Genomic DNA, 19,748 nt, shown 5'->3' with positions numbered 1-19,748 from the left:
CTAGCTCAAAGTCTTCCTCACAGTGGAACGTGGATTGTGCCTTGTTTGCTGTCCTCTCAGTATGTCGCACCCGGGTCAAATGACTGCTGCATGCATTTTAAGGTCTACTAGCCACGCCTGCCCTTGATTGCTCTAATTCAGCTCACCTGGCGGAGCGGCGCGCACCAGGCCACGCTTAGTTATAGATTGCACACAAGGTCTAATCAGCAGCCATGCGCAAGCAGCAGCACAGAGCAGGTAGTGGGCAGGAGGAGGAAGAGAGGAGTAACAGCCACACCTACTAGGTCAGCGCGACACCTCCCACTCGATCTTTGCTCAGCACTGCCTGGAAAGATCGCACTCAGGTGGGCTGGTCCCTTGCTTGATCTTCCACCGGTAAAAGGACCACAAGACGCCGGATGTCCCGATGTAAAATGGTGCCCAGCTCAGGACTTGTGGTAGCAGATTTTGGACTCTTGATTGCAATGCTGGAACTTGGAGAGACCCTCACATGCACATCTCGAACGATCCCTTTGGAATCAGGATTCACGCTGATGACTTTTGCGAGTCTGAATTGCCCTCTAAGGGCATTTTGGTCGCAGAGCCAAACTATGTCTCCAACAGCAATGTTTCTCTCTGCAGTATGCCACTTACTGCGGATGAACAGGTTTGGTCCAGCGAGTTGGCTCCAGGACCTCCAGAAGTTGTTGACCATGGTTTGTATTTCCTTCAGCCTTTTGAAAGGATAATTTGTGAAGTCGATAGTCTTGAAGTCCCCACTTTGTGTGGCTCGACCAAGCAACAGATTATTCGGCGTGATGTAGTCAATGCGATCTTCTCGGCTCTGAATTCTGGCATCAATGGGTCTCTCATTTGCAAGGTTGGCAGCTAGCTGGAGTGCTGTCAGGAACTCATTGAAGGTAAGAGCCTCTGTATTGCCAAGAGTATGAAGGGCTCTCTTGGTAACTCTGACAGCAGCTTCGGCGGCCCCATTTCAGTGAGGTGAGTCAGCAGGAAGAATCTTCCATGCCCAGGTGGTCTCATTTTTGGCAGAGTATTCTTCAAGCAACTCCTTGTTTTGTTGTCTCAGGTAAGCATACATTTCTTCTAATACAGGCTTGGCGCCGACAAAGTTCGTGCCAGGATCTGACCAGATTTTTCGGGGATGGCCTCGGACAGAAGTGAACCTCTGGTAGGCAAGCAGGAAGCTCTCTGTTGATAGTGTGCTCGCTAGTTCGACATGAATGGCTCGGCTTGCCATACAGCAAAACACAACTCCCCAAACTTTCATGGTCACTCTTCTCTTGACATCATCCCTCACATGATAGGGTCCAAACAGGTCGACAGATGTGAATGCGAATGGTGCAGCAGGATTTGACCTCTCTTCAGGTAAGTCTCCCATTACTTGCTTACAGGTTCTTGCCTTTGCCTTCTTGCAGATGATGCACTGGTCAACGACCTTTTGGGCAATAATTCTTCCTCTGACAACCCAAGCCTTCATTCTCATCCGCAGTAAGGTTCCTGCCACTCCGTCATGTCCCTCGCTGTGTGCTTCTCTGGCAAGGAGGGTGGATAACCAGGCTTGGAATGGTAGAAGGGGAACGGCTTTGCGGTCTTTTCTGAAGGTCTGGATTCTGCCACCACAAACTAGAAGTCCACTTGTTTGGTCTCTGTAAACGACTAGTCTGTCTGTTGTGGTGCTTGGGAAGTTGACGCCCTCTTGTGCTGCTTGGCAAAGGTCTCGAAAAGCATCTCGTCTCTCGCTGACTGTGAGGACACCCAAAGATGGTACTACCTCCCACTTTTCTTGGTCTCTGGTCTTGGATCTCATGAACTTTTTGGCAACCCTCCAGACCCACGCCACGGTTCCAATCAGCCTTCTCAGGTTGCTGAATCGCCTCTCGTCGATTAGCTGTTGGGTTGCTACTCCTGGTGGTCTTCTCGACTCTACGTGTGCTGAGTCCTGAGCTGCCTTGATGTGGACTCTGGTAAGGACCGCAACAAAAGTCTTTTTCTGTAGCTTTGTGACCTTTTCTCGAGCTTGGGCAGCGACTTCTCCGGCGGATTTCTTCAGCCACTCATTTTCAGGAAGTTGGAGAAACTTTGGACCCGACTGCCACTCGGAGTCCTCGGTTAGGGCATTTGGACTGGCCCCTCTGGTGAGAATGTCTGCAATGTTTGCTGACCCGGGAATCCACCACCAATCTTGGACATCAGTGCTACTCTGGATTTCACCAACGCGGTTTGCGAAGAAGGTCTGGAAACCGTAGCTCTCACGCTGGATTGCACCCAAGACGGTCTGGCTATCGACGAGGTGGTACCATTTTTTGACCTGGATTCTGCAGTGTCTGTGGAAGTAGGTCTTCAGACGGGCAGCAAAGACTGCGCCACACATCTCTGCTTTAACAGGATCGCCTTTGTGGTTGAGAGGCGTCAGTTTGGCTTTGGACTCTACTAGTCTCACAATGACACTATGGCTGCAGCTCCAGCGAAGGTACATCACTGCGCCATATCCATGTTCACTGCCATCAGAGAACGTGATGGCACTGGGGTCTGCACAGGGATCTGGTGGAGTCAGGGCTCTAGTGAAATGCAGTTTCTTCAGGTCAGCATACTCTTCCAGAAGCTTTATGGCGTCTTCTCGGAGACCTTCAGACAAGGCCGCGTCCCATGTGTCTTCGAGGCAGTGCTTTACTTTTGCTTCTTGGAAAGCTCTCCTTACCAGGATGGCACCCTTTTGTTTGACGGGAGTCACAAGACCGAGTGGGTCATATAGGCCGGAGACTTGGCTTAGCAGTTCTCGCCTGGTGAGTGGATCAGGTGTTTGCCCTCTGACTTCTTCTCTGAGCAGGTCTTGACCAAGGCGCATTTTCCTCCTTTTCTTTGAGAAGTTCACTGCAACCATGACATGAAGCTTGTCATCATTGATGGTGTAGCCAAGGCCAAGGGCTTTGTTGTCATCTTCTGTCAGCTGGTTCGGCAGGATCATAGTCTTTGGCTCTGATCGAGGCAACTCTTTCTTTGACTCCTCCCTCCCACTTTGACTGGAGTAGACCCAAGGCTTCATGTAGAATCCTCCAGCTCTCAGGATGTGCTCGATGTTGGCTGTTAGGCGTCTCAGATGGTCGAGGTCATTGTGTGATGTCAGAATGTCATCGACATAAGCATCCTCTTCCAGCACACGTTTCTCTTCTTTGAAGTGACTGAATGAAGGTAGGTTTGCAGTTTCTCTCATGGCGACTTGGGCTATGCAACCAGCAGGTTTGTCTCCAATGTTGACTCTTGTTATGGCATAGTCTTCTATGTCTGCATCTTCTGTGTCACGCCACAAGAATCTGTGCAAGTGGACCTCTCGATCTTCCAGCCAGACGGAGTTGTACATCTTGCGGATGTCACCAAGGGCGGCGTAGACACCAGCTCGGAACCTCAGCAGGACAGCTCTTATCGGGTTCAGGACATCAGGACCTTTGATGAGGATGTCATTCAGGCTGAGGCCTCTGTACTTCTGGCTGCTGTTCCACACCAACCTCACTGGGGTAGAGACCGAGTGTGGATTTGGCGCGATGAGGTGGCTTATATACCATACTGGCCCATTCCAACTCTGCAGGACTTCTTTGGACAGCTTCACTGCAGCTCTGCGGTTTACCATCTCATGAACTTGTGCAGCATAGGCCGTCTTCCATTCAGGTTCTTTCGATAGCTTCGTCTCGGTTCTGATGAATGTTGCTTCTACAGCTTTCCTGTTATTTGGCAAGGTTGCTGGATCTTCCACCCATGGGTATTTGGCATGCCAATGCGGTTCACTGCTGTGGTCATCTCCAGTTGAATAAGTCAGGCCATTTCTCACGATCTCCATCTCCCTCTCTTCTGCAAGCGTCATTTCTTTACCACCTGGCTGGCAGCTCCCACAACGACACCCTCCACATCTCGGCTGGCAAGCGGCTCCGATGCTTTCCCACCTCCACCACTTCAGAAAGTCTCTGCTGCTGGTAGCTGTGGTGGATAGAGTCTCAGGGTGATCAGGATGCTGACAGGAAGCTAGGTCTTTAGTGAACTCTTGGTACTTGAATGCAGCAGCTCTCATTGATCTTGCGAAGTGAGTCTTGGAGGTGTGGGCCATCAAAGTGACTTCCTCAAAGAGGTCTGGATGTGTGCCCCCAATTGTCTTGCCAAGTGGACCGTCCCAGAGAACCAGGTCACCGATGGAACGGATCTTTTGGGGCACCAGCTGGCCTTCTTTATGGCTGATTAGAAGCTGGATCTCTCTGGGTCTGATGAGGTCTTCGAGAGGGATGTCAGGGAAGATCTTCTGTAGCTTCTGAGGTGGAACATGTCTTTCCACTTCAGCAATCTTGTCAAGACCATAGCAGACTAACTGGTGAGGCTTTAAAGTTCCTCTCGAGGTGTTAACACGGATCTTGAGAAGGTAGCGCTTGGTTGCCACAGACACCTTCATACCTCCGATACCCTGGATGACAAGCATGACGTCTTCACTGCGAAGGTTGAGCTTACTTGCAGCTTTATGGGTTATGTAGTTTGTGTCAGATGCTAGATCAATTAGTGTCCCAATTCTCTGCCCATCATTGGCGATGACGTCAAGGAGCATCAGGGTCACAGGGTACTCTTTTAGACCAGTCTCCTCCAGTAGACCTCTCTCTGCTGCCATGGAGTTGAAGGCTCGTGAGGAGACGTTGCAGAAAGCGTTCCGACACTGCTGCGCTAGCTCTGGCGATAGTTTAGAGATGAACTCTTCTTGAACCTCTGTATACCTCCTCCCCTCAGCTCTCGCCGGACCAGACTTGGGCCTTTGTGATAAGGGTCGTGGCAAGGGACAAAGAAGGTAATGATGTTGGTCTTCGCACTCTGGATTTCCACACAGGTAAGTCGTCTTTCTGCAAGGTTCGTCGTGGATCTCGAGGCATCTCTTGCAGGCTCCAAGTTGCCGCACTGCATCTTTTTTCTCCTGTAACTTTGTGTTGGTTCTAAACCGTCTGCAGATGTAGAGCTTTCTCTTGTGCTTCGGGTCCCCACAGACGATGCAGCCTGCTGGATCAGTACTGGATTTAACTGACTTGGTACGGGCGTACTTTATTGGGAACTTTGTTCTCTCCTTGGCAGGGTCGATGTCTCTCAGCTGGTCTAACTGCTCGTAGATGGACTCTTGAGATTGGAGGTATGCGAGCAGCTTGTCAAACCGGTTCTGATGAGTCACAGCATTCTTTGGATCAGCAGCGTGGGTAAGCCAGTCTTTCTTTAGAGACTCAGGCAGCTTGCTTTCAATAGACTTTATTACCAATAGGTTCTTTATGGCATTTGCTTTATCCAGCTCATTCAAATCATAGAGGGCCTTTTCAACTGAGTGGATAAGCTCTATAATTCTTCTAGGCTGGTTGCTACGGACAGGAGGGATAGCTTGAAGCTCCTCAATGATTTCAATGGCGATGGTGGCTTGGTTTCCATAGCGGTTCTCAAGGACTCTGAAGATCTCATCGGCCGAGGTGTATGTGGACAGGCGCAGATCTTTGGCCACTTTATCATCGAGGCTATCGAGAAGTTGGAATTTCTTTACTTCCACGGACCTGGTTGGTTCACCTTGCTTTTGCAGAGCCTCCCATTCCTTCCGCCATCTGTAGAACTCACGCTGGCTGCCAGTGAACTTTGGTAAAGCTGTGGCTTTCAATTTTATGGCTGCGACCGGGGCCGTGTTGCGGACTGTGACAACTGCTTGGTCGGTATCTCTTTTAATTCTCTCTGCTTTGATCAGGGCTGCCTTCCCTGACACCAGCTTTGGAAGGCAGATCTCGAGCTCCATTAGTCGACGATCACAATCTCGCCTCTCAGCAGGTGGAGCCCAGCGGTTCCATGTCTGGTGTGCCTGCTTAGCTTTCTTCACCAGTTCTTCTAGATGGTGGAGCATAAAATCATATGCCTCCAGGGGTGTATCAGGCTGAGTGGATGTGACGTTCTCACACACTATTTCTGCTGATTTTAGAGCAAGGGTCAGTTCTTTTTCACCATATGATGTCCACAGTGTATCTCTGATCAGGTGCTTCACCTCCTTCAACTTCTGCTCACATTCTTTCTCCGTTTTCTCGACGTCTGCTCTCTGTTGGCCCATCAGCTCCGGTGTGCCCTCTGCTTCACCCTGCGTGATGTAGGCGGCCTCAAGCTCCTCATTCACGTCAATCACTTTGGAGCCCTCTGCTGTGAGTCTCTTGAAGGAATCCTGCAGCTCCTCTACAGACATATCCATGTGGGTCCTTATTATATGGTTGGTGAGTCTGGAAAACAGTCTTTTTGCAGTGGTTCGCTCTATTTTCAGCTCTTCGAGTGACTTGGACTCAGCCATACTGCTTTCTTGGTTATTGATTGGACAGGCAAAAGGCAAGTTGCGATTTCCTCCAGGCCCCCAGGTGGAGTCTTCTCCGTCTTTGTGGTGAGCTTTTGTGGAGTCTTCACTGGTCAAGGCCGGTTTCTCTACTGGCCAGGGCGGTTTTTCACTGTCAAGTGTTCTCTGTCTTTGTGAGGTGCCCACACTTGAAAAAGACCAGACTTTGAATTTCACTCACTTTATTTTGACCAGCTAGTTTGATAGCTGGTAAGTAAATGGATAGATATAGATAGGTGAAAAACCTTTCAACACAAAAAATAAAGAACATTTCATTAATCATTCAGATAAATTAAATGCATTATACAGAATAGAAATGAAATAACAAAAATATATACACTTCAGTAAAGCCATTTAACATAGCTAAAGCTAAATACTTTTGTCTAAACTATCATTTAACCCAGTTTAAGTCAGTTTTACATTCATTGGTTTTTAATCACAGAGCTGAGTAATTTCAAACAACGAAGATGAAATAAACTGGTTCTTAAATACACGAAATGTGTCTACCTTGCATTTTTCACTTTTTATAAACAATTACATTTTTAAAGTATACATTTTAAAGTTTAGAGACTTTAACCAAGGATTTTCTTTTACAAAGAATTATTTTCCTTAAATTAAACCAAACATATTTACACTAGTTTTAAGATTTACCAAGGATTTGGGGTAACTATTTTTAGTATTAATTAACATAAATATGTGGGAAACACTATCTACATAAACAATTTATTCAAACTTAAACATTCATTTTAATATCAATATAATTTTTTAAACTTAAATGCAGTAACTATTTCCCAAAGCATAAATACATTTCCACAATTGAGCTTCCATAGTTCCCGAACATATAAACAGCAAATATGAGTCCAAGAGCTTACCGATAGCCCGTCTAGCTCAAAGTCTTCCTCAAAGTCTTCCTCACAGTGGAACGTGGATTGTGCCTTGTTTGCTGTCCTCTCAGTATGTCGCACCCGGGTCAAATGACTGCTGCATGCATTTTAAGGTCTACTAGCCACGCCTGCCCTTGATTGCTCTAATTCAGCTCACCTGGCGGAGCGGCGCGCACCAGGCCACGCTTAGTTATAGATTGCACACAAGGTCTAATCAGCAGCCATGCGCAAGCAGCAGCACAGAGCAGGTAGTGGGCAGGAGGAGGAAGAGAGGAGTAACAGCCACACCTACTAGGTCAGCGCGACACACACAGAACTAAATGTAAATCTGTATCCCTCTATGTTTTAATATTTGAGCACTTTGATTTATAAACTAATACATGACATTCTCATTGCCTTTTAGCATTTTGTTACCAGTCTTAACACAAAGAACCAAAATTGTGACCAGTTTTACCTAACAAACAATAATTTAAAAGTGCATTTTTATGTAAGCTTATTTCACTGATGTAACTAAGAGGTACAGCCTTATTTTCCTTTCATACATTTATTCTTACAAGAACATGTTCAGGTTTCATTCTGGTTCCTCTCGTAGGCTATGCTACATGAGATTAAACTTATGGAGAATGACATCTGTGTGATGTACACGCCATACTTTGGAAAACATGATGATACGTGATTACGATGAGTTTGCTGATGGCTATTCCACCATTTTAGTTTAAACTGAAATATCGCAACAAACACTGTTATTAAATATTGTGACATTCATGTTTCTCATATGATGAACATTAATGGTTTTCTAATCAGTCGAAAACTGAAAGTATAGCCTTAGCTTAAATGTTTCATGGTCATATTGCCCAAACACCGCCCCACAGTTCCTGGCTATTGATTGTTGTTTACACTTTTAACTTGTTGACGGGACAGCATCTCAATAGATTATACTACAATCGCTCAGCCGCTGAGTCACTTATTGTTTCCAATCAGTAATCTGCAACATCAGTCTTCCAGAAAATGTGTGAAGAAAACGGAAAAAGTATGATTGGAAACAAATGGTAAGGACTAAGGCGTGACCAGGCGCTCAAACATCGCAAACTGCAGCAAATCAGAGAGTTATGAGGAGCAGAGAGAATAGCCAGAGCAAAGCAAAGAAGTTAAGATGTTAGTCAAAATAAGGAGAGAGATAAGGAGTGGTGTGAAAAGCAGAGCAGAAAGGAAAACAGAATAAGAATGAGGTTCTACAAAAATCAGAAATTCCAGATTTTTTTTAAAGTCGGAGGTATTCCTTAAATAATTGTCCTACATTTGTGACACACTGCACAAAAACATCTAATGTCCATACTAAGGGCACATTATTTTTTGCACTAAAAAGATATCCTACAGGGTAGGTAACTTTTGTCACAAAATTCAGAATTTCTTCTTTTTTTGTGTGTTGTGTATTGTTCTTTTTTTTTTTTATTGGCAGAAGGCAATAAAACTGCCTGGTACTCTTTCTAGGCAACTGCAGTTTTGAGTTTACACTATTCATATACGTCTTGTCTTCTTCATGTACTTTGTTTGGGAACACTGAAAATGGATAAGGATGCCACAACAATGAGCTAACAAGTAGATATTGACAGGGTTTGTGTTGAATTAGCCATAAACATGACTACAGAGAAAATGAACAGGATCAGTAATACTAGAACTCCAGCATCCATAAATAACTTGCTTCTCCAGCTAAAGCAGTGTGATATAAATTTTATACTCAGAACTTGATTTGTATATTTAGGCCTCATATGATTATGTTGTAAAGCCTAAATTGAAAAAATATATATATATCTATATATATATTTAAAAACAAAAAAATCATTATAAAACATGTTCTTTCTTGGTGTTAAATTGCTTGATGATTATTGCTGAGAAGTAACTGCTGCAACGCTCAGTAGGTAAGTAAAATAAAATAGGACCTGAAGATTACACCTTTCTCATTGTGGACTGTTGCAAAGCCGTTACAAGAGTGTAAGAGTGAAGTCTAAAATCCAAATCTTTAATGTAGTAGCTTTAGGTCTTACTTGGTTTATCACTCAAAGTGAAAAATAATACAGAACAGTGGTAGGCAAAATGACAAATTCCCCATCTGCCCCAAAGAAAAGCAAACAAATGACAACCATGACTGTCTATCAGTGAACCAAAATAGGAGTAAATATTCTGATATACTGCTTGCATTATTGATGACAGGGGATAGAGAAAGCTGGCAGGAAGAAAAAGACATAAGGCACAGCTGAATGAAATAAAACAATGTGAGCGGTTTCAAATTTAAACAGGAATGACAAATAGAAATGGCAACAGAAAATAAGGCAATGATAATAATCACATAAACTTAGTGTACCTCAGCTTTTGAAAGCTCTCCATTTCAGAAATAGCAAGAAGATAAAAGTTTTGGACAACTTTGTTGCAGTAGAACACAAATACTGGGGGAAAAGGCCTGAGTTCAGTGCATACTACACAAAGTAGAGGTGTTTCTCACCTCAATGTACTATTATTTTCTTATTTCAGGACACTTCTACTGATATAGGAGTCAAGTTCTGATGTAATTTCAGAACACCCCACTGAAACACTTGAATGCATCAGTGGAGTCCTGAGAAATGGCATCTCTACCTTGGGAATCTGAAACTCTCCCCTGTGAATTGTAATGAAATTATAGTGGAAGAGATGGCGATGTGTCCGCCTCACAACCAGAGATCATAAATCCCCCAGTATAAGCCTTAAGCCCCAGACTCCTTCCTACTACCCCCTGCCTCCTTTTTGTCCTTTGCTGCACATCTCTGATCCATCTTGACTTTTTTCTCTGTTTCACATTTTTCTTTAATAGACGGTGATGATATTTTTCACCTCTCCTCTTTCTCTCCTTCTTCCCCCCACTTTACTCATTTGCACTGCCCCTCAGACCTTAACATGAACTTTTCCAACAATCCCATTTATCATAGATTGGATTTCTCTTGTTATCTAGTTCCTCTGGAGGGTACTCAATCTGTGTCCCTCTGCAGGAGTAGAATCTCAAATTTCTGGTACTATCACTTCCACTATCATAAGAACTATGACACTAGCTCCTATACTCAACAGTCATCGTGACTGAAGGAAAAGAGAGGACATCCAACTCAAATAGGAGCCTCATGTTTTAAAGGATATGCAAATGTATATTCTTTTGTTGTGTATTTCTTCCATCCTTCTATTTTGTTTGAATTAACAACTTCACCATCCTCCAGAACTGTCATTTCAAAGCAGGTAAAACTTGATCTAGATCAAAAACACCGAAGACTGTAGAAGTTATTTGCGATAATCTTCAAATTACTTCATAACAAAAGCAGTAAAGCTTGCACATTCAGTTCTGCGGCTTGTTTTTAAACACTTCTAGTGATACTTCTTGAAGTAAAATGTCTTACTGTTTGAGATATCACTTAAGCCATATTCATAGTTCACAATCTCATAATGATCCAGGTTTTTGAACAGTGATTAGCAATAGTTTGTTCCAATGGTTTTGTACAAACGGCTACTATACCCATTTAGTCCATGGAAAGAAAAGAATTCAGATTCATCTGATTTCCCCTTTTTATGCCACATATTTTTAAAATGAAGCATTAAATAAATAATGCATTCCCTGACAAAAGCTTACAGTTGTATTTTTTAACAAATATTATGCCTTGGAGTTAAGATAGGCTAGCCTACTGTGACTCAGGTGATAAATTACAGTCAGCATCACACTGGGAGCTTTAAAGTTCACTGTTCACTTTAAATGTTAATGTACTGCCTGGACTAGAATCAACAAGCTGCATTCTGTTAAGCAGCCAAAAGATTTAACTCCTTAAATCGAGGCAGATTCTAATGCAAGTTGTCCTAACGCGTGTTTGTTGTGTTCCTCAGACCCCAGAGGTGGCCATGTCCTCTCCAACATCACTGACTGGCTATCTGCTCCTGTTCTACCCCAACAGTACCTCATAACTCTGGGTTTTAGGATCAACCTGGGTTTGAAGATTTACTCAAATATATGTCCCTATCACACAGGTTTGTGTACCATATACTGTTAAACAGATCACCTGTACTTGTTTATGATGGCAGTACACTATTATATACATATTTATTCCACCAATAAATAAATATAATCAAGCAGTATATCACAATTCACTGAACCGATATAGACAGTTATGTGGAAAACTACAAATTCTGGATGTAGACACAAGCGCTAAGCTGTTTAGAGTGAATCTGCTGATGAAGTGCAAGAATAATGTCTCATAAGATAAGAATGAATTTGAAGTAAAATATTCATGCAGTCAAAAAGCTCATGGTTTACTTTTTTTAAAAAAAAATAAAAATAAGAAGGACCATCTTCACTGGGGTAGAAAGTGATTCTACATTTTTGCACTTGAAAAGGCTTCATATTCCAGCAGGATTTTTTTTTAAGAAGGTTAAGTTCCAAGGCTAAGCATGAAGGAGAGTTTTACAGGGTTGAAAGTCCTGACTGTAATGTGACAGAGATTGATTCAGCTCTTTGTAAAACCACTGCAATTTTATTTGAACTTCATTTATTATTTATTTCAATGTACGCTTTGTCATCAAGTGGATCTGAAAAGAGATAAAATTAGAGTTGAAATGAAACTGTGTTACACAATAACTCATTTTGCCAAAATAAATAACTTCAACCACATTATTTTTAAGCATTCTAGAGACCTATTTTACTTCCCAGCCCCACCCACCCTACATCACTTAGAGTAGGCTGCATAGCCACGCCTCACTGCCCCCTTTACTTTACACAGAAAGCAGTTAAGTGGGTCAGAGCTGCTCGGGTTGGGGGTAATGGGGTTATCTGCTCCAAAAAGGGAAGCAAGCATGATTTAAAAAGAAATGGCCATAAGATATATCCTATTGTGTGTCTTAACCTGGTTAGCCAGGCATACCAAGACATGTCTGCGTTAAGCAGAAATCTGTTTGCAGAGTCATTTTGAGGAAAGTGGTTTCTCTTTGAGGTCACCATAATTTAAAATAGCATTTGGTTGTGACATGGTTCAAGGTTTAGAGTAAGTCGCTGCACATGTGTGACACTTTCATTTGATAAAAACACAGTTGTGCACATGTGTATATTAGGGTTTTGCACTGCAATGCCTGCTGGCAGTTTAGAGAGGCTGTAGTATTACACATTATCAGTCTCTTACATGACTTATAACATGCACAAGTTAACAATGTGAAGAATATATGAGTTCACAAGCTCTCCCGGCAAAGCTTATCTGAGCTACTGCTGGAATTTGTAAGTAACCTGAATATGATATTCAGCTGATCACTGCCGTCTTTGTCTGCTCTGTGAAAAGAAAAAGGTGCAAATGGAATGATGTTGCCACCAAATCAACAACAGAAAGAAGAAATGAAACCCCTTTGTACGATTCTGCCCATCCTGGATCTCTTGCAAGAAACACAGATTAATGTTAGTACAAGAACAAACATACAAACCGCTCAGGTAACTGCCAAGAGTCTCAAAGGTTTTAAATAAACACAAAATCACACCCTTGGTAAAGCCGGGCCCCAAGGCTGAATTCAATTATAAAAGCTCTTTGACTGATGATATAACCATGCACCCCAAGCATGCTGTGATGAAACACCTCTGCTTACTTCAGATAAAAATATAGACAACTCAATAATGACAAACAAGCAACGAGGTACCACCAAAGAGTAAAACTGAGTTGGAGAGTGTTAAGTATTAAAAATATTTTGTGAATATTTTATTTGGTAGAAATAAAGCAGGTGAAAAAAAAATGCCATCAGAAACCTAATTACCAAGGGAAGTACAGCCATTTACACTCACAAAAAAGAAAATGCTACAGGAAAAAAGAAATTCAGTAATAACAGTGTTACATTTGAATAATTTTACCAAAAACTAGAATGTTTTCAGATTGATAATCCTTTTCAGTCTTTTTTAGATTGATCCAATTTAAATGTGATTTAAATCTGCCGTGGTCTTTTAATGTCTTTTACCAAGAGTTTTCTAAACATCAAAATTTCATGACATAGAGAAATGTACCGATTGCTCGAGTCTCATTATTGCAGGATTGTTTAATTTATTATTATTTTTTACACTGTCACAATTCACCTCTATAACCAACCTGTTCTCAAAGCCAGACTGATACAATCCACATGTCCTTTAGAATCTTTTATAGGACTATGTAAATGGAAATCATTAAATGGGTCTTACAGCTAAATTGTCACATATGGATAATTGGCCCTTTTGCATCACATTTAAATGCTATCTGTACGTGGCATCTTTCAATCTGCAATGTTGTGAAAGGGCAACGCGATGTTATCTTAAATACAGATGCTTGTAGGCACTTTACTTCTCACTCTTTTAACCTGTGACCTCCTTACGTCTCTGTATTTTCAGAGGTCTTGGGTTCTTCTCCTCTTTGTCCTCACTTTCCCTGTTGTTGTCCCTCAGACACAAATGCAGATGCTAATATAATTTACATATTTAGCCATTTAAATTCTTGTGCTCCTGCTTTTAATCATAGCCAGATACTCAGATTTCCTTTTTAAATGAGCAAGCCTCAAGTCCAAAATCAATTTAATACTTTCACATTATTACAAAATTGCAATAAGGCACCTACATTATAGTCGCTTACTTAAACCCGTCTGCTTACCAAATGTTGATCCAGTTTTTCTCCCCAGAATTCAGATTTGTCACCAGGCATGCTGTATTTGTTGGAGTGGAGCCTTTAGTAAGGTTTCATGTATACTTATCCTGCAGCGAAAAATCAAAATGACTGGTTAATCTCAAAATCAGGTTCATGTATATTGTGTATTCAGTGCATTTCATTTCACTGAAAATGGAATTTATGGTACACAGTGAGTTCAGCAGCAGCGCCGAGCCAAACACAACTGCTTCAGAGCAGGTGATGGAGACTAAAATACATGAGGGTTAAAGACAGATCAAAGCACAATAAAAGTGCAGTGCAGCACAGAGGAATATCAAAATAATGTGGCCAGTGTTTCAGTTTGCAACACAGAGGTAATAATGAACCAATGAAAAGCTCTCAGCACAGAAAATACATCCATTGACACTTGAACACAGACTTTAATCCTTCACACACCTTCACACGTCTTTTTTGACCTGGACTTTAGACCACAGGAAATGTTGTATGCCACGGTGTAGTAAAAAGGCACATGAAGAACATTAGATCCAAACAAACACAGTTAATGCAAATGGTTTCTCACAGAAAGTTAATGTAGCCTACTGAAGAAAAACCACACTAATGAGCCAGCTGCCCAAATAAAAGAATTTATGAATTCAACCAAAAAAACAAAAACAAACTCATCCACCATGGTTAAAAATAACAAAAACAACAACAAAAAACCTATATGGCAAAGCATATCACCTAGAGGACTGAATAAAAGGTCTATAGCTTCTCAAGCTCTGCTGTGGTTTCCCCAGTTTTCACAGTGCAAGAACAATGGGAACATCTGTTAAACCAGTGGGCTCAGTAATTATCTTGTAGCATTTTGGACTGTTGAAACTATTGTGTAAAGGGGGAATTTTTAGTTACCAGTTTGTTTATTCTTGATGCAGACATGCTTGAATGCTCAGGACAGCTTTTTCTTTAAATGCCAAACTAAGTTTCTGTATTTGTGTGAGGACATTGCTTCATGTAATGAGTTTGAGCCTTAGTGCGTTTGTGTGTCTCTACCCTCAGGCAGCCACAGGATACACTGGATAGGGAAAATGGCTTTTCTTGTTCGCTTTATGTACTAAGAAATATAAAAAATTGCCTTTGAACTCTAACGCCCTCCCCAAATGTCCATGTATCTTTGCTTTTTCTGATGTTTGTTCTGCTCTTACTTCTCAATAATAGTACTGTTCCCTGTAACACACAGACCTCGGGGAACATGCGTGTGCTCATGTCTTTGTTCATACATTACACGTTATTTAGACTCCATTAACCTCTAACCTCTAGCTTGGAGTTGTTTGGGACCTGAAGACAGAAAAAGAACATCAGATTTTCCAGCTGATTCTTTAATTATTACAGCACTGAGTGGGAAAATCTGTGTGTGCGTGCGGGTGCACTGACCCCAGGGCATAGCACAGTGACCCACTCTTTGCGGTTTCATTGTCTGCAGAATCTCAAGTTCAACATTTAGAAGAAAAACAAACAGAAGTCTATCAAAGTCTTCGTATTAAATGTAAAAAGCAACATAAAAAAACCAAAACACAAGAAGCAAGCAACAAAATCCATCCATCCATCCATTCGCTTATCCTTTTCAGGGTCGCGGGGGGCGCTGGAGCCTATCCCAGCTGTCATAGGGCGAGAGGCGGGGTACACCCTGGACAGGTCGCCAGTCTGTCGCAGGGCCAACACACCGGGACAGACAACCATTCGCACTCACATTCACTCGCACACCTAGTGGCAATTTGGATTAACCAATTAACCTATCCCCACAAGCTACATGTCTTTGGACGGTGGGAGGAAGCCAGAGTACCCGGAGGGAACCCATGCAAACACGGGGAGAACATGCAAACTCCACACAGAAAGACCCCGGCCTGATGTTGGAATTGAACTCAGGACCTTCTTGCTGTGCGGCAACAGTGCTAACCACCGTGCCACTGTGCTGCAACAAAATATGTACTATAAATAATGGTAGAGTAGCTTTAAACCACATATGTAAATACTTTATAATAATAATAATGGATTGCATTTATATAGTGCTTTTCGAGACCCCTCAAAGTGCTTTACAATCCCACTATTCATTCACTCTCACATTCATACACTGCTGAAGGCAAGCTACAGTTGTAGCCACAGCTGCCCTGGGGCAGACTGACAAAAGCGAGGCTTCCATATTGCGCCATCGGCCCCTCTGGCCAACACCAGTAGGCGGTAGGTGAAGTGTCTTGCCCAAGGACACAACGACCGAGACTGTCCGAGCCGGGGCTCGAACCGGCAACCTTCCGATTACAAGACGAACACCCAACTCTTGAGCCACGATCGCCAGAGCATAGACATTGTTCTACAACCACAATTTTGGAAGAAAAAGAAGGAATTTATGTTAACATATGTGCACGGATGTTCCCAGGTGTTAGTGTGTCTGCCTAACTAATAAGGAATTAAATGGAAAACCATTTCGTACTGTATATATATGTTTGTAAATTCAGTGGTGGCTTCCCATATATTACCGTAAATCTTAACAGATATGATGCTTTAGCATCATATACAGACATGAATACATTATTAGTGCAGTTACATGAGTTGTTTTATAATGATACTGAGAAATTAGTTAAACACCAAAAAGCCAGAAAACTCAGCTATTGCCCATGTGTTGCCTGCTCCACTGGAGTATTGCTGTTCCAGGAAGTATAAACAATACTGTTGAAATCAAACTAATGATAGAATCACCAGTCCAACAGTTTTCAGTTCTGATCCAGTATGATTGCTTAAATTGCAGAGGCCATCTCACTCAAGCTCAAAGATCAAATTTAAATGTAGAAGCTGTGTTACTTACGCTGAGAAGGTGACTGGAAATCATTAGGTTTGATGTAGACTGTCATGATTCGGCTGTGTGCAGCAGGCAGGACTCAAACGCAGACTCGTAGGCGGAACGAGAAATCAAAAAAGCTTTATTTGCTGAAGATTGGGGGGAAAAAAATCACACAAACTACACTGACACAATACAATGACACATTAGCACACAAGGAAACGCACAACCATGAGGGAGATCGCAACAAAGGACCGAGGGAGACGCTGACATAAATACACAGAAGGATAACGAGGGACGTGAGAACACACGGGACACACAGCTGACACGAATTAACATCACGCCACAGGCGAGGCACACCGAACACAAAAACACGAGACTTTCACAATAAAACAGGAAACGGAGTAACATGACGCAGGAGAGGAGGAGGAGAGGAGATAAACATGATGGAATAAAACACAAGGAGGGGAAACAAGGCACGAGAACTCATATAAACACAGGGAGAGACACAGAGGGGAAAGACACAAGGGGAGCCTAAAAGTACAAACTCTAACATAGAATAAACTCAGGATTACCTATGTGAACCTTAAATAATAAACCATAACACAAATTGTCATAAAAACCCAAGAAACTCAAAATGCTGGGTCAAAAGGACCCAGAACCACGACAGTAAACTCTCTTTCCCTGACTCTTTTTTAAAATGCAGTATGTACCAACAAACAGATCCATATCAAGTTACTGAATTCAAATTCATCAGTAAATTATTAAATTATGAGGGAATTCAGATAAAGTAAAATGATAATCTTCAACTTAAAGACATCCTAATGTGATCTTCCTTAACTGGCTGCTTTCGGTGGAGAGGAGCAGTGGATCTACTCTAAGAATGTCTGAGCTCCTCAGGTGGATTTCTGGCAATTATATGCACAATTCATTATTTTGGTTACGGCTCTCAGTCCATGGCCGTGGATGGTAGGACTGGTGATCTATCAGTAAACCGACAGCTTTTCTTCTGCTGTTCTTTACATGCCACTGGTACCACTGCAGACATGGGAGTTGAGAACCATTTCCTATAACTTGGAGGTGCTAATTCTCTTTGACGTCCCACCACACTTAACTGAAAATTGCTCCAATGTGAACTGAATTATTATTCAGTGGAACCAGCAGGACCACATCTTCTGCAAAAACGCAGACACGCAGTTCTGAGACCATTAAACAGGACACCCTCCTGCCTTTGACCGCATTATACACTTAACCCTTCAGCATTTTGTAATTGAAGTGATTTGGGAGCTAAACCATTGCACCTCCTCTGGCCTTTGAAAAAATGTGGATCTTTTCCGATGAGATCAGATGAGGTATAACGGTACTAAGGTGAAGAGAGTCAACGGAGAACTTTAACACAGTAAAGCAGGATTTTGATTATGTGTTAAGCGCATGCACTGTACTTTCAGCTATTTAGAGTGCATATGAAATGTGTATATATGTGCCTATGCTTGGGTATGTGAGGGGAGAGCAGGATGAGTGCAGTCAGTAATGTTTTTGCCCTTTTTCAAATGTATGCCTAATGCAGCTTAAATTACAGCAATCATTTTCAAACAAAACTTGAGTTTGTTAAAATACTGTATACGATATTATGTCACATATTAAATGCATTTATTTCTTTCAGTATTCGACTGGACAAAAGGTTTTTTGGTTGAAAAGAGGGAATTAATGTTTGCAGTAGATTAGTTAAATATTTAGTCTGTTTGACAGAGTATGAAGGAAATCTTTGATCCAGCAAGTCTGTCTGCAAAATGTGGTTGTTTGCACATTTTTTTTCTGCTCAGTGAGAAATTTGGTAACCAATTAAGTTGTGAAAAGTGAAGCTGTTTACTTAAGATTTTATGTCTAAATTTACTTCAAACGTGTAATCTTCTGATCTCACATAGAAAATGGTAATATGAATTGAAGGGGTATAAATAACAACACGAATAAAAGCGCAATGTTGTTTAGCCACTTCAGTTTCTGTGTTTGGGTACTGTAAAAGCTGAAATACTACCACGCTTAATGGCACACCGGGACACTTGAGTAGAACAGAGCTCATGTAAACGCCTGAGCTTTTCTTACTGGGAGTTAGCCTTCTGTGAACTGTGTGGAAATATTGTCCACAGTCCTCATTCATATCAGTGATGCATCCTTATACATCAGCAGCTGTCCCCTCACTCAGATGGATGTCACTGTAGTCCCTTTGTTACTCAAGCTATGGGCCTTTTGTTCAGAATAGCAATCAGCCTTTCAAAAGCCCAGCATACAGGCATAAAAACATAATCAGAACACTTAACAGCAGGAATCAAAAAACATCAAAGAGCCGCAAAGTGGTGGAAAACTGTCACCCAGCAGGATAAACATAAGGGGAGGGGGTAGAAGACACAGCAGACAAGAGTTACAATGCAACATCTCGAGTTTAATCACAGCTTTGTGTTCAACATGTTTGTGTTTGGGGTGGTGTACCTGAGGTTTTTAATTTACTTTCCATTATGTGAATAAATACATGAAAATATGGATAGACAGTAGAAGGGCAAGGAATGGAATAAGGCATAAATAAGCAATTGTGATTTTAAAATTGAAACACTCCCTTATCCTAATTACAACTTAGCCTTTGTTGCCCCCATTGAGTTTGCTGGTAAGCCTCATAAGTAATAAGGGTACAGAATTTACAACAGAAGCCTTTCTGTTCAATTAACCAAATTCATGGGGAAAAAAAGAGCAGAGCAGAAACTGATTAGGCAGGTAAATCTCTATTCGCCCATCTCGCCAGTGCATTAATCAGACATTATGAGGTGGTGTCATCCAGACGCTTTGCCAACATTTGGACTTGGTGCTGCTGGAGCTTCACTGCAGGCATCATCTGTGTGTTTTTCAGTAATTATTGACTCCTTTAAAACTGAGCCAGTTCTCCCAGCCTTGCTGAGACTTAGCTGAAAAACAATATGGGATGGATTCATCTGAGGAAATCTGTTGCTGTCATCAACAAAGAAACAGGT

General features: G+C 42.1%; 1 long non-coding RNA gene across 2 annotated transcripts in view; it reads right to left on the bottom strand.

The window, feature by feature from the left end:
- The window catches only part of LOC146361649 (uncharacterized), a 58,088-nt gene extending 41,012 nt beyond the window's left edge, over positions 1 to 17,076 (bottom strand). For both annotated transcript variants that reach the window (XR_014799503.1, XR_014799502.1), the window contains exons 1-2: positions 16,756 to 17,076; positions 13,905 to 14,005 (exon numbers count right to left, since the gene is read on the bottom strand). This is a non-coding gene — a long non-coding RNA (uncharacterized LOC146361649). The remainder of the gene's footprint in view (positions 1 to 13,904; positions 14,006 to 16,755) is intronic.
- Between the last annotated feature and the right edge of the window lie 2,672 nt (positions 17,077 to 19,748).

The sequence above is a fragment of the Perissodus microlepis genome, chromosome 23 (assembly GCF_051167445.1).
Source record: "Perissodus microlepis isolate ML-2025 ecotype Zambia chromosome 23, ASM5116744v1, whole genome shotgun sequence".
NCBI lineage: Eukaryota > Metazoa > Chordata > Actinopteri > Cichliformes > Cichlidae > Perissodus > Perissodus microlepis.
Note: the sequence above shows the minus strand (reverse complement) of the source record. Positions and strands in the feature narration are given on the sequence as shown.